Source organism: Notamacropus eugenii, chromosome 6, assembly GCF_028372415.1.
Source record: "Notamacropus eugenii isolate mMacEug1 chromosome 6, mMacEug1.pri_v2, whole genome shotgun sequence".
Classification (NCBI taxonomy): domain Eukaryota; kingdom Metazoa; phylum Chordata; class Mammalia; order Diprotodontia; family Macropodidae; genus Notamacropus; species Notamacropus eugenii.
Window position 1 is genome coordinate 45,271,086 of NC_092877.1, and position 14,009 is coordinate 45,285,094.

The 14,009-nt window shown below is 44.2% G+C and overlaps 1 protein-coding gene across 1 annotated transcript in view; it reads right to left on the minus strand.

Annotated features, from left to right (window-relative positions):
• CPLX1 (complexin 1) overlaps nt 1–14,009 on the minus strand; it is a 99,588-nt gene that overhangs the window by 38,748 nt on the left and 46,831 nt on the right. The window lies entirely within an intron of this gene.

Consider the following 14,009-nt stretch of genomic DNA (forward strand, 5'->3'; position numbering starts at 1 on the left):
CATCCCAAACTCCCCTGGCTTGGGCAGCAGGCGTGCTCTGAACACCACCCACCCCACGTGCCCCAGTCAGGCAGAAAAATGCTGAAGGTGCTGAGCCAGACCCTGGCCTTCCATCCTTCCATTTATCGAACGTGATTAACGTTCCCTCTGGACTTCCTGATGGAGATCTGCAAGTCTGACCTGACTGCTTTATCAATAAAGCTGTTTCCAAGTGCCCTTGTAAAGAATAATGTGATGGAGGAAATGCAAAGCTTTGTTTCCAATGAGAGAAAAACCTGCTGACCCAGAACGATCCCGACAGTGTCAGACTCAGACAAAAGTAAACATTAGGAATGACATTCTGCTTTCAAAAGCAATCAGCTATGAGGCAGCACGGGGCAAAGAAAGGAGTCCTAGGACTGAAAGTCAGGGCACACAGGCTCTGATGCTGCCTTGCTGCTGAATCCCTGAGTGACTGCAAAGCAGTGGAGAGAGCACTAGGGGAGAATCCTGAGTGCAAATCCTGCCACAGACACTAGCTGTGTGACCGGGGGCAAGTCGGGGCCTCAGTTTCTTCATATGTAAAATGAGGTTTGACTAAATATACTCTAAGGTTCTTCATATCTATTATCCTTTAAATCACTTCTTTTTTTCTGAGTTTCCCTTTTCTCCTCTGAAAATCCGAGGAGTGGGGGAGCCTATTAGATTGTTTCTAAGATTCATGCAAGCTTAGGCAATCTGAAGCCAAGTCACTAGGCATTTGGCAGCAGTGGATAGACTGTCCAGAAGACCTGAGTTCAAACTTGACCTCAGACATTTACTGGCTATGTGACCCTGAGCAAGCCACTTAATCCCGTTTGCCTCAGTTTTCTCATCTGTAAAATGAGTTGGAGAAGGAAATGGCAAACCATGCCAGTATCTTTGCCAAGAAAACCCCAGATGGGGTCACACAGAATCAAATATGGCCAGAGGAGAAGATCTCTTCCTCCTAGTGACCTCATCCCAATCAAACCCAGTGCTCATTTCTCATACTCCACCTACGCTTGACCTTTGCAGCAGTTGACATTCTTGACCATCCCTCCTCCAGGCTACTCTCCTCTCTTGATAACCATGCAATAGAATATAAGTTCCCTGAGGGCCTGGACAGTTTCCCTGGCATTTAGCTCAGAGTAGGTGCTAACAAATGCTTAGCAAATGAATGAATGAAGACCCTTCAGCATCCAGCAAAGGGTTAAGTATAAGTATAGGAGGGATGGACGATGGATGAGCAGCCACCCTCTTGGGGAAGTGAATGATGTTGTAATTAATGCCTTTAAAAGGAACTCAAGTATTTCGTATTGAAAGTTAATGGACCAGAACATTTGATGTCTACAAAAATGCTTTATGACATCTGGGATTGGCCCTGAAGGGACAAGTCTTTTAGGCAGAGCCTATGGGGTTCTCTGCTCCCTCCCACCCCCTATGCAAATCTGTCTAGGATAAGGGGGGTATTTCCTTGGTTAAATTATTCTATTTCCCCCACACTGTGAGGTCCCTGAGGTAAGGATTCCTGCTCTGTCTCCTCTTGGCTGACTCCTCCTCAAAGGAAGGACCTGGCACAGATACTCCTCTGACCCCATCCACAATGCTTAGCACATAGCAGGCACTTAATAAGCGCTTCTAGAACTGAATTAGGAGGGCCAAGGCAGTGTTCTCTTTCTTCCCATTCTCTAGCACCCTCTAACTCCACAGAGAGAATTAAACCCATCAAACCTCCTGACAGCTTTAGCACCCTGCTCTCCCAGCCTCCAAGCAACTTTTTGCATTATTGATCATCTGTCGTATTTGGTCCCCAAAACATAACTTTAAAAATAGCAACGCTCATTAAAGTTGCTCACAAAGCCTTCCAAGTCAGCACATCTGCTGGGACCATCACTGTATGTAGGGCATTTCTGTGGCAGGTCTGGTGAGGCCTCCCTTGCTGGACCTGCCTTGGGTTAAGAAGCTCGGCAAGGGGAAAGTAGCTGGGGAGCTATTTATGGACAACAGAAGAACATTTATTATCCTAACCCTTCAGTAGTCCCTGTGTAACACTGACCCCAAATCTCTGACTGCTAACAAGAGGACCAGGTTAAGTCAGCCTTCAGGGTCATACCTGCTTGTAGGAGTCGGGGCATTGGGGAGGTAAGACTGAGGGAGGTTAGACTATGGGACTAGGTAGTGAGGATGGGGATTGGGGTTTGTACATCACCTGGGGATTCAGAATCACTCGAATGGGTAGAGGATGATGGGGTAGGAGGAGGCTAATCCCCGAGGCATGAGTGCAGGGAGATAGATGATCAGTATCTGGAAAGAGTTGGATAAAGAGGAAGATGAGTAGATGATACAAGGTCTTTCCTTGAGATTCCACCTAAGGTAGGGCGAGACCATCTCCAGTCCTCCTGATCTGTATCTTGCCCAGATGGCTGTGGAGGAGAAAGTGAGGCTGATAACTTTGCACAGCCTTGCCTCACTTAAATCCAATTCACTCACAAGTCATGGCATCATCTTCTTGATGTCACAGTCCTCTTCAAGAATGAAGGACAAACGGTAGCAAAGGAGTAGGAGGTAAGGAGAGAGGGATAGATATACAGATCGGCCTTGGGTTGGAAAAAGGGCTGGTGGGTCCCATTTCCATATCTTTTGTGGATCCTCAGGGTGAGCCTAAGGCCTCCTCACTTCCCTGGGCTATGAGGTAGCACAGAGAATAATGTACTGAAGTCAGGTTCACTAATGCCCTGAGTTCAAATTCAGCCTCAGATCTGCTGTGCAACACTGGGCAAATCACTTACCCTCTGTCTGTTCCAGTTTCCTTATCTGTGAGATGGGAATAATGATAACACCTACCTCACAGAGTTGTTATGAGGATCAAATGAGAGAATATATGTAAGGCACTTAGCCTAGTACTTGGCATATTTTAGGTGCTTAATAAATGCTTATTTCCTCCCTTGCTTCCTTCTCTGGAAGTACAAGGGGAAAAGCAGGTCACCTGCCAGGCTTCTTATCATTCAGAAACAAGCCTGAAGTTATATACTGAACACCTCAGTCACTGAACCTCCCTGGGCCTCAGTTTCCTCACCAGAAAATTGAAGGAGTTCAACTAGATGGCATTTAAGGTCCCTACAATTCTAGTTCTGTGACTGTGTGATACATACTGCCACCTCTGTCCTTCTGGCTAAAAAGCTAGGACTCCCAGAACTGTCTTTAAAACTTTGTAATGGGGAGACAGCCCCGTATGTGACTGACTGAATGTGTGAAGGGTTTTGCTGAGAGCTCCTCTCCATGGGAGACTGCCTGCCTTCTTCTCCCTCCCCTTCCCAATGAGAAGCTCATTTTTCAATCAGGACTCCCCAGGATAGCTCTTACTCGGACAGAGCCAACTCCCTGATGGAAGCTGCAGGCTTGACCTGTATATGCACCCCCGGGGGGGGCAGTACAAGCCCGGAAAGGAGGAGCAGGACTGGGGACAGATACAGCAGAGGAGGCCCTAGCTGATGCCCCATCCCTGCGTGGTCTATGCACTATGGCCCTACCTAGCTGTCTCAGAAATAACAATCATTGCCCCCAAACAATTCAGGAGCACACAACAAGGTTACTGATCAGGCGGTCAAGGGAGTCACTATATATTTTTAAAAGTATGGTGAGATGGAACCAGGCCTGAATTTGGAGTAAAAAGATCAGATCACAGAGCTAGAGTTAGAAAGGACCTTAAGAGGTCACCTAGTTCAGCCTTTTCATTTTCCAGATAAGGAAACTGAGGCCCAGGGAAGTCATATGACTTGCCCAAAATGACACATAAGGTAAATGTCAGAGGCTGGATTTGAGCCCAGATTCTCTGCCTTAAAATCCAATGTTCTTCCTTCTGGGTACCCAGACATTGGACCTGAGTCCCAAACCTACTACTATTTTATTGTGAGACCTTCGGCAGTTCAATTCACTTTTCTGGGCTCTGGTTTCCTTAACTGGAAAATGAGGAAAGGTGGTCTAGATGATCTCTCAGGTTCCTTCCAGTTTTAAAGGTCTCTGAAGGCAGAATAATAGGGTTAAGACTGGTTGACATGTAGTTAGAGCTTTAAAGTTTACAAAACACATAGGTCATTTATCTCAGATGGACTACGTCCTAGGATTCTTAGAGAAGGGAAAGGAAGTGTGGAGAGTGGAAGTTGGGAAATGTAGGCGATGGGAAAAAAAACAAAGGAATTTGAATAAAAATAGCTTTTTTAAGCAAAGAGTATCCTACCCCTAACTATCTGGATTTATTTTTACTGGTAGATCATGAACAATGCCATAAGCAGAGCTTCTCTATATTATAAGCAGAACATTTGTCAGATACTCTCATGCTATTCTTGTGGAAAATATGGGGAAATGGTGGCTACGCAATAGGATGGTCTTTGGAACACATTGAATGGCTGGACCCAAGAGCAACCATTACTAAGTTCATTACTGGAGGGTATGTTCGTCCTTCGTTGCCAAAGAAGACCATGCCATCAGAGCAAGAATGACATGACTTGCACTTGACTTTGTTTTGAATGAGGGAGGGCTGTGTAGGTCACTAGCCTTACTTCTCCTCCAGAGACATCTGAATCCAGTGACCAGATAATTCATCAGGATGACTGGAGATGACCCAGGAGGAGGCACTTAGAGTTAAGTGACTTGCCCAAAGTCACACAGCTAGTGAGTGTCCAGTGTCTGAGGTGAGATTTGAACTCAAGTACTCCTGGCTTCTGCACTGGTGCTCTATCCACTGTACCACCTGAAGGAAGTAGGACTTTAGTTTGAAGAAAAGAAGAACTAGGGAAGGGGGACATAATAATTGGCTGCATTTGAAGGCTGCATACAGATAAGGGTTTCAGCTTCATCTGCTTAGACTCTCAAGGCAGGACTAACAGTAACTCGTGGAAGTCAAAGACTTAATTTCAATGTAAGAAAAATAAAACTTCCCAAATGAGTTAGTTCCTTCGTTTGACCATGCATAAATGTGGCAAAGGTTTTGTTTTTCTTCTTTTTTTTTTTCCATCATAGGGGAATCGGTTTAGAGGGAGTAAAAATAAATGTTTGTTCATTAAAAAAAAACAAACAAACAAAAAGCTCAAAAAAGAAGAAAAAGACTCCCCAACGATGATAGACAATCTGGGATATGTAGGGTTTCCTCTTATTATCAAGGACAATAACCCTGATGGACCCCACTGGCAGTCCAGTGAAACCTATGGACCCTTTTTCAGAATAATATTTAAAGATAATGAATGTATTATAAGTATGTATATGTATTACAAGTATATATTATTTATAAATAATGCAAATTTTAAAACGCATAAAGCACATAACGGTTACAAAGGAAACCAACAACATCGCAAAACAGTTCATAAAATATACAAGTTAAAAAACAAGCTTGTGAACACTAGGCTAAGAACTCCTGCCAGATATCCCCAAACAAAGGCTAGATCTCCACTTTGGAGGGGTGTGATAGAGACACAATTCTTGTTCCAGCACAAGTTAAACTCAGTTCCCTTCCACCTCTCACATTCTATGATTCCTGGTGTCCATGATGACTCTGAGACATTGGGCACCCAATCCCTAAGAGGAAAATGTTATCCAGACACATTGTGGGAGTCTGGGCCCCCACAGGCTGATGCAGACTGGTCAAAGTCCCCCCAGGGATGACCACTCTCTGAATCTGGGGGGCCTTGAGGTTGAGCTGAGCTTCTCTGATTAAGGCAGCTGGAAGGCAAGTGAGGAATTTGTATCAGGAAGCCTTAGGCAGCTTCCAGCTGGGGATGAGCTTGTCCTTAGTCAAAGGTCTCATTGCTTCAGGTACCCGTGTCTGTTGTCTGGACTCCAATCCTGGGGTTCTCATCTCTGCCTGCCAACTCTGCTAGCCTTGGGGAGGAGGGGAGGAAATGGCTTCACTCTCAACCTCTTCTTCATCTTGCTGGCTCCTGATTACCTTCCTGATGTGCCAGCTTCACCAGCTGGGCTGGCTTTCTCATTGCCTGGTCTTGCCCACTGCTTGGCTCACATTCTGCCTCTGATGCCCTCTAACCTCTGCCTGCTGGCTCACTTTCAACTCCTCACCTTGCTCCGATCTCCATGACTCAAATGCCCCTGGCTCCAGACGGCCCAGCTGGCTGTTGACCTTGGCTCTCACCCAGGGTCCAGCTGCTTCTCTGTCTAACTTCTCTACTCTGTGCTTATAATCAATCTAGTTAGATCTGGCTCCTTGCCTCACCTGCTGTCACCTGCAGTGCCATTGTGAGCGTTGGCATTTCACCTAAGCACAGAATTTCAGGGTGAGAAGGTACCTCAGGGGTCACCATACCTTAGAGCACCATGTACATATCAGCTATTATTATATTTAAGTCAATAAACCCTTATTAAGAACTTACTAAAATGCAGCTCTGAAAATAAAATAAATTTCATTTTTTTAAGAAAAGGGGTTTAGGAGGGGCGGAGCCAAGATGGCGGAGTAGAAAGACGCACGTACACATAGCTCCAAACCCACAACCCATAGAACATCTGTATAAAGTAACTCACGGCAAATTCTGGAGCAGTGAAGTCACAGAACAGTGGAGAGAAGGACATTTCTGTTCCAGAGGGTCCTACAAACCTCTCGCAAAAGGTCCGTCACGCTACGGACGCGGAGCCCAGCCCAGCCCTGCCGTGGCCGCGGCACCAAGAGGAACAGATCTGAGCAGGCTTCAGGGATGAGATCTCCAGCAGCAGCCTGGGTCCCTCCACCCACAGGTGACGGGGGTCGGTGAGAGGGTCTCTTTGGCGGGTCGAGAGGGGAGTGGGGTGCCCCCATAACTCAGGCCCCTTCGGGAGGCAGAAGCTGAGGCAGCGGCAGACCAGGGCTCCCCAAGCAGGCAGGAGCCTGGATCCATTGTTGAAGGTCTGTGCATAAACCCCCTGAGGGAACTGAGCCTGAGAGGCAGCCCTGCCCCCACCTGAGCACCTGAACTTAATCTCACACTAAATACCAGCCCTGCCCCTGCCGAAGCCCTGAGGCTGGGGAGCAGCATTTGAATCTCAGACCCCAAGCACTGGCTGGGAGGATCAGGAGGCGAGGTGGGTGTGAGGAGAATATTCAGAGGTCAAGTCACTGGCTGGAAAATGCCCAGAAAAGGGAAAAGAAATAAGACTATAGAAGGTTACTTTCTTGGTGAACAGGCATTTCCTCCCTTCCTTTCTGAAGAGGAGGAACAATGCTTACCATCAGGCAAAGACACAGAAGTCAAGGCTTCTGTGTCCCAGCCCACCCAATGGGCTCAGGCCATGGAAGAGCTCAAAAAGAATTTTGAAAATCAAGTTAGAGAGGTGGAGGAAAAGCTGGGAAGAGAAATGAGAGCCATGAAGTCAAAGCATGAACAGCAGGTCAGCACCCTGCTAAAGGAGACCCAAAAAAATGCTGAAGAAAATAATACCTTGAAAAATAGGCTAACTCAATTGGCAAAAGAGGTCAAAAAGCCAATGAGGAGAAGAATGCTTTCAAAAACAGAATTAGCCAAATGGAAAAGGAGATTCAAAAGCTCACTGAAAAAAATAGTTCTTTCAAAATTAGACTGGAACAGATGGAGGCTAATGACTTTATGAGAAACCAAGAAATCACAAAACAAAACCAAAAGAATGAAAAATGGAAGATAATGTGAAATATCTCATTGGAAAAAAAGGGGTTTACTATGTGTCAGGTACTATATGCTAAGCTTGATGATGCAAAGAAAGGCAAAAAAAGCAAACCAATCCTTGCCCCCAGGGGCAAGCAACTATGTACAAACAAGATGGAGACAGAATAAATTGGGGGAGTGTTCTCAGAGGGAAGGCACTAACATTAAGAGGAATCAGGAAAGAGTTCTTGAATAAGATGGGATTTTAAAGGAAATCAGAGAAGCCAGGAGGGAGATATGAGGAGGGAGAAAATTGCAGGTATGGGAGACAGCCAATGATAACGCCAGGAGCTCAGACATGGAGTTAACAGAAAGGAAGGGACAGAAAGAAATTCAATATCATTGGAAGGAAGAGTAGATGGAGAGGAATGAAGTATAAAAAAGCTGGAAAAGTAGGAAAGGGGCAGATTATGAAGGACCTTAAAAGCCAAATAGAGGATTTTATATTTGATCCTGGAGGTAATTGGAAGCTACCAGAGTTTATTAAGTGAGGGGAGGGGGAAAGAAAGAATAGTGAGCCCTGGACTTTAGGAAAATTAGTTTGACAGCTGAGTGGATGCGGGACTGAAACGAGGAGATACTTGAGGTAGGAGAACTGAGCTCCAGGTTATTTCGATAATCCAGGTATGAGGTTGATGAAAATCTACACCAGGGTGGTGGCAGTGTCAGAGGAGAGAAGAGGGAGTATACAAGAGATGTTATAAAGGTAGGATTGACTTAAATGGATAAGCCTTTGCAACTGGGGAGAGGAGATTGGGGGGCAGGGGAGATGAGACAGAGACAGTAGTCAAGGATACCACCTAGGTTGCACGCCTGCATGAGTGGAAAAATAGTGAAGCCAGTAATGGGACCCAGAAATAATCATATAGCCATTAAATGAAGATTTTCAGGGAGAGGGAACCCACTACCCCCTGAAACAGCCCCTTCTACTCTAGGAGAACTCAAACTGTTAAGAAGTTCTTACATGGAAAATGCTATCCACAGTCAGAGAAAGAACTGATGGAGTCTGAATGCAGATCAAAGCATACTATTTTCACCTTGTTTGTTTGTTTGTTTTCTTGTTTTTTCCCCCTTTTGCTCTGTTTCTTCTTTCCTAACATGACTAATGTGGAAGTATGTTTTACATAATTGTACGTGTATAACCTATATCAGATTGCTTGCCATCTTGGAGAGAGGGGAGGGAAGGGAGGGAGAAAAATTTGGAACTCAAAATCTTTCAAAAGATGAATGCTAAAAATTGTCTTTACATGTAATTGGAAAATTTAAAAAAAATTATTTTATAATGTAATTACATCTATTTTATAATATATTTATTTATAGTTATACGTCTATGTAATATTTGTAATAAGAAATGTTAAATAAGAAAAAATAAAATCTTATAAAGAGGAAGAAGAAGGAGAAGTAGAAAAAGAAGAAGAAGCAATTTTCCCAGCAGGGATCCAGGGCTATTTGTTTTTGGTTTTATTGTCAACACTTTCATTTATTGACACCTATAATAGAGGCACAGAGTTCTGAAGGTGACAAATCATGACCCTTCAAAATAGAAATAAAGAAGCAGGACCATGGAATGTTCCCTTTCTAATTATTTTTCTTTGCTTTTTAAAATCAGCCTAAGTTGAAACATCTATAAACGTCAAGAAGCCCATCTGAACGGCAGAGAGATGATGGACACTATCACAGAATTGTGGGATCTCAAGGTTAGAAGGGACAACAAGGATCTTCTAGTCCAACCCATATCTTAATAAGAATTCCCTCTAGGACATGCCTGACAAGTGGTCATCCATCCCACCTCTGCTTGGATACCCAAAATGATGGGAAACTTACCACTTCCCAGGGCAAATTACTACACACAGCTAGGAAATGAAGCATAAACTGTGAAATAGGGAAACTCAACCAAGAAATGAAGGGGAGACCGGTGCATAGGAAGAACTGGAAACTAGGACCATGGTACTAAATCCCAAGGAGATGGGAGAACAAACAGTCCCCATATCTAACTATAACTCCCTTAGGATTGTCACTGACAGCCTTAACTGCTGTTGACACCCTCTTATTAAAACTGAAATCCATTCCCACCTCCCAGTTCTCTGCCTGGCAGAGGGCGGATAGGATTCTGCACTGTCGTCAGAGTGACTTGAATCAGATGAAGTCCCAATGCAGAGCTCTCTGCTGTGGGCACTGGGAAGTAAATTGAGAGTCGTCTCTCATCTGACAGCCCATGGCCAATGCATCCTCCAGTTTCTGCTATTGCAGATTCTCTGTGATCTCTGTGGATGAGCCAGAGACATCTATGGAGTGAAAGCAGCGCCTCGAATCCTAAATTTACATCTGCTCCCCCTCCCAAGCTCTAGACCTACATTTCCAGCTCCTTGTAGAGCATCTTCCCCAATGTTTCACCAGCTACTGTAACTCACCTGGCCGAACCCAAACTTATTATATCTTTCCTTCGCCAATTTTCCCAGTCATTGTGGTGAGATATCTGGGAGTCCCAGAACTATAAAAACTCAGAGTTGGAAGAGTAGACCTCAGAATCACAGGATGTCAGCATGGAAAGTGACCTCAGAAGGCATCTGATCAAACGTATAGCTGATTAAGAATTGTTTCTAGTCAGTCAATCACTCAGTAAGCATTAATTAAACACCTACTTTGTGCCAGGCACTGAGGATACCAAAAAAAGTTTTAAAAGTCAGTCCCTGCCCTCAATGAGTTCACAATCCGATGAGGTAGATACCAAGCAATCAAATGTGTACACACAATCTTTCTACAGGATGAATGGGAAATAACAGGGGGAAGGCACTAGAATTAAGAAAGATTGGGGAAGTTTTCCTGTAGAAAGCGGGATTTTAGCTAGGGCTTGAAGGAAGCCAGGGAAGCTAGTAGTCAGAGATAAGGAGGGAGAGCGTTGAGTAATGTTCAGATCTAAGACATGAAGGGTCTTGTGAGAGGAAAGCCAGGAGGCCAGTGGCACTGGATCAAAGAATTAAGTAGGGGCTAAAATGTAAGAAAATTGGAAAGGTGAGTTGGGGAAGGAGGAGGGAGGGAGGTTGGGAAGGGCTTTGAATGCCAAACATCTCCAACAAAGTGTTCACCCAGACTCTATTCATAGTTCATTTTACAGATAGGAAATGTACATCTAGAGAGGGCACATAATTGAGTCAGTTATCAAAGCTGGGACTGGACCCTAGACCCTCTGATGTCTGGTCTAGGAACCCATTTCTCATGTTAAATATCAAAAGTATCCTATCCCATATCCTGGGAGACCTGCTATAGGGCAAACTCTGGCCTTTCTGGACCAGAGTTGGGAAATCGAGTTGGACCTCTTGTCTATGTATGCATAATCCTGAATGTGAGGGTGAGGAGGTGAGGACAGAGCCAGGACTGGGTGAGGAGACTTCTTGCTGTCTTGGGGGGCAGCATGTACAGTAGAAAGCACTCTGGATTTGGAGTCAGAGGACTTGGGTTCTAATACCAGCTCTACCAACTGGGCAAAGCACAATTTCTCTGAGACTCAGTTTCCTTAACTGCAAAATGAGGGAGTTGGACTAGCTGGTCTGTAAGGTCATTTCCAGCTCTAAAATCTAAGATTCCATGATCCTAGGATTTTCTCCTTTCCTGTATTCTCCACAGTAGTACAACGTGGCCTATGGCTGGTTAAGAAGCTTGGTACTTAAATACAGACTGAACAGAATTAAGTGAAATTGATTCAGACAATCTTGTCCCTCGAAAACACACCCCATAAAGGTAAAGACAGGTCTTTTTTTTCTTTTTAAATGACACCTTTAGCTGATACTGATATTGTTTCAGTCAAATGGTCACTGTTCTTTAGGTATATAGGAGGTTCTCAACTACCCCTAGAATATATACTCCCTGAGGGCAGGATCTGTGTTTTCTTCTGCCCACCCTGGACTGTAAGCTAACTCCCTGATATCAGAGTCTGAGTGTGCTTCTTCTGTCTCTCCCCACATTGTGAGTTCCCTCAGGCAGGCATAGGCTTACTTTCCATACCTGGCTCGTTTCTCCATATTTAAATGTCATCATTGAACTACTAGGTGACCTCTAAGGTTCCTTTGAGCTTTGTCATTCTAATATTCTAAATATTTTAGGCTGACTAGAGTTTGATGTTTCAGATCTATAGAAAGAATAATAAATGTTGACATCAAGTCATACAAGCTGCTTCATTCTGAGTCTGGGCTTTCTGGGTTTGAAGCAGCTCCCCACTCCCATTGTCCTGAGAACTGTGCTGGGCTCGGGGATAATAGAAGCCTTGACACCCTAAGCTGTCTTTGTACTGGGTACAGGATGCCCTGACACACTTAGACATCCTTGGGCTGGCCACAGCAGACAAGTCCCAATGCTTCTGGGTCAGGGACTCAGGTAGGGTCTGATGGACTCAAAGCCTATCCTATTTTTTAGATAGTTCTTTTTCTTTGAATTCAGAATAGAAGATCTCAGAAACAAGTACTAATCAAAGCAAATTATCATTGGCAACCCAATAATGGCTCTATGTGAGTTGTATGTGTGGGGGTGTATATTTGTGTGTGAGAACATTCATGTGAGAAGAGATGTATTCATAAGTATATGAGCATATACATACCATAGTGTGTGCATGCTATTTGGAAGGGATTGTATGTAGAGGTATGTGCATAGCTAGATGTGAGATTATAGGAAAATAGATTTAAGGCTGAAAGGATTGTCTGTGTTGCATATGAGGAACCTGGGGCTCAGGATGGTGAATGTATGCTTCATTTCCATAATGCCCAAATCTGAGATTCATAAAATGACAGAATCTCAGCAAGGGAAGGCACCTCAGAGGTTTCTAGTCCAAACAGTACCTGAGTAGAAATCTTTCTACTGAGAAGACCCCCAGGGTTGGAAAACTTATTACCTAACAAGACAATCTATTCTATTTGGGAGCATTTTGACTAGTTAGGAAGATTTTCCTTGAATTGAACTAAAATCGACATCTCTGCAATTCAGGCTTATTCAACCTCAGGGGAGAATCAGTCACTAATGGGAGGGGGAAAGAGGAGGAAAATAAGGTTCATTAATTGCAGGAGGGAAGAAGGGGCAGGGAAATGAGGCTCATTAATCCTGGGGGAGAATTAGGATCATTAATCCTGAGGGAGAATCAGCTCATTCATCCCTAGGGAGAAATCAGGCTGATCCATTACTCAGATTTAATGATGGTTGCATGATGGGAAAGGACAAAGAGCCTCAGAAGAGACAGGTTTCTATAAAATTAAAAAGGGATGGTCTCCTACTCAAGCTGGTTTGTGATACTGCTGTTGTATCATGGTCCTGGGTAGACTTCATCTGCGGCAGAAAGGAACAGACTCAGCATAGCCCAGCCAAGCCTACTTCACCTTCCTTGGCTCAGAGCCCTCTGCAATTTGCCTTCAGTCCTGGCCCTGGCTGGATGACAATCTAATTAGCCATGGGCTCTCTGAGATACTGTTGTCCTTTCCCTGAAACCACAGTATCACTGATGCTGTCATCCACAGAAACATTTCCATTTGGTATCTTGACAGAATTAATTCTCCTCTCGACAAGGTCATGTACATTATCCTTATCCTACATTCTAAAATATGCACTTTCATCACCAATATATGTGAGGTCTGTCCCTACACCAGGTAGATAGGTCCTCTGAGCAAGTCCTCTAAGCCTCAATTTCTCCATCTGTAAAATGAGGACATTGCATTAGATGGTCTTTGAGACCCTTTCTAGTTTTAATATTGTATCCTATTCATTTAAGGTCTTCAAGCTGAAGATAAGTGACTACCAGAGCTATCGTGGAAGATATCCTATTTAGATATAGGATAGAGTAGACAGTTTCATAGGTCCTTTCAAGTTCTGAGATTCAGCAATTCCACCCCATTATTCCCCCCGTTATCAGCATTGGAACTAGCAGTGGGCACTTGTTTCAGACCCAGAGCTACTACTTCTGTGCTCTCGGGATTGAGAAGAGAAGTCCCAAGAGGGTCTGTCTGATCCTGCCTGATGCCCAGTTTCTTCTATTGTCCACTCGCACTCCCATGCTCCTGATATGGCAGAAGTCAATTTTTATCAATGATTTAATCCATCACACCAGTCCACACATAGTGAGCAACTCTGTTCTAGTAGATCTTACAAACCTTGTTGCTGAGAAGTCCAGTGGTATCTAGGGCCAGATTATGCCTGGTCTGAAGTTATTCATAGGATCAAAAACTCTTAGAGGTGGAAGGGTCCTAGAGGTCACCTAGTTCAATCTCCTTCTAAGTGGAAAAAAATATTTTCTATAATATCTCTGATCTTTGCTGTTGAGCCTTCTCTTTTTCAGAATGAGCATCCCTAGTTCTTCATGTGATCCCCACATGA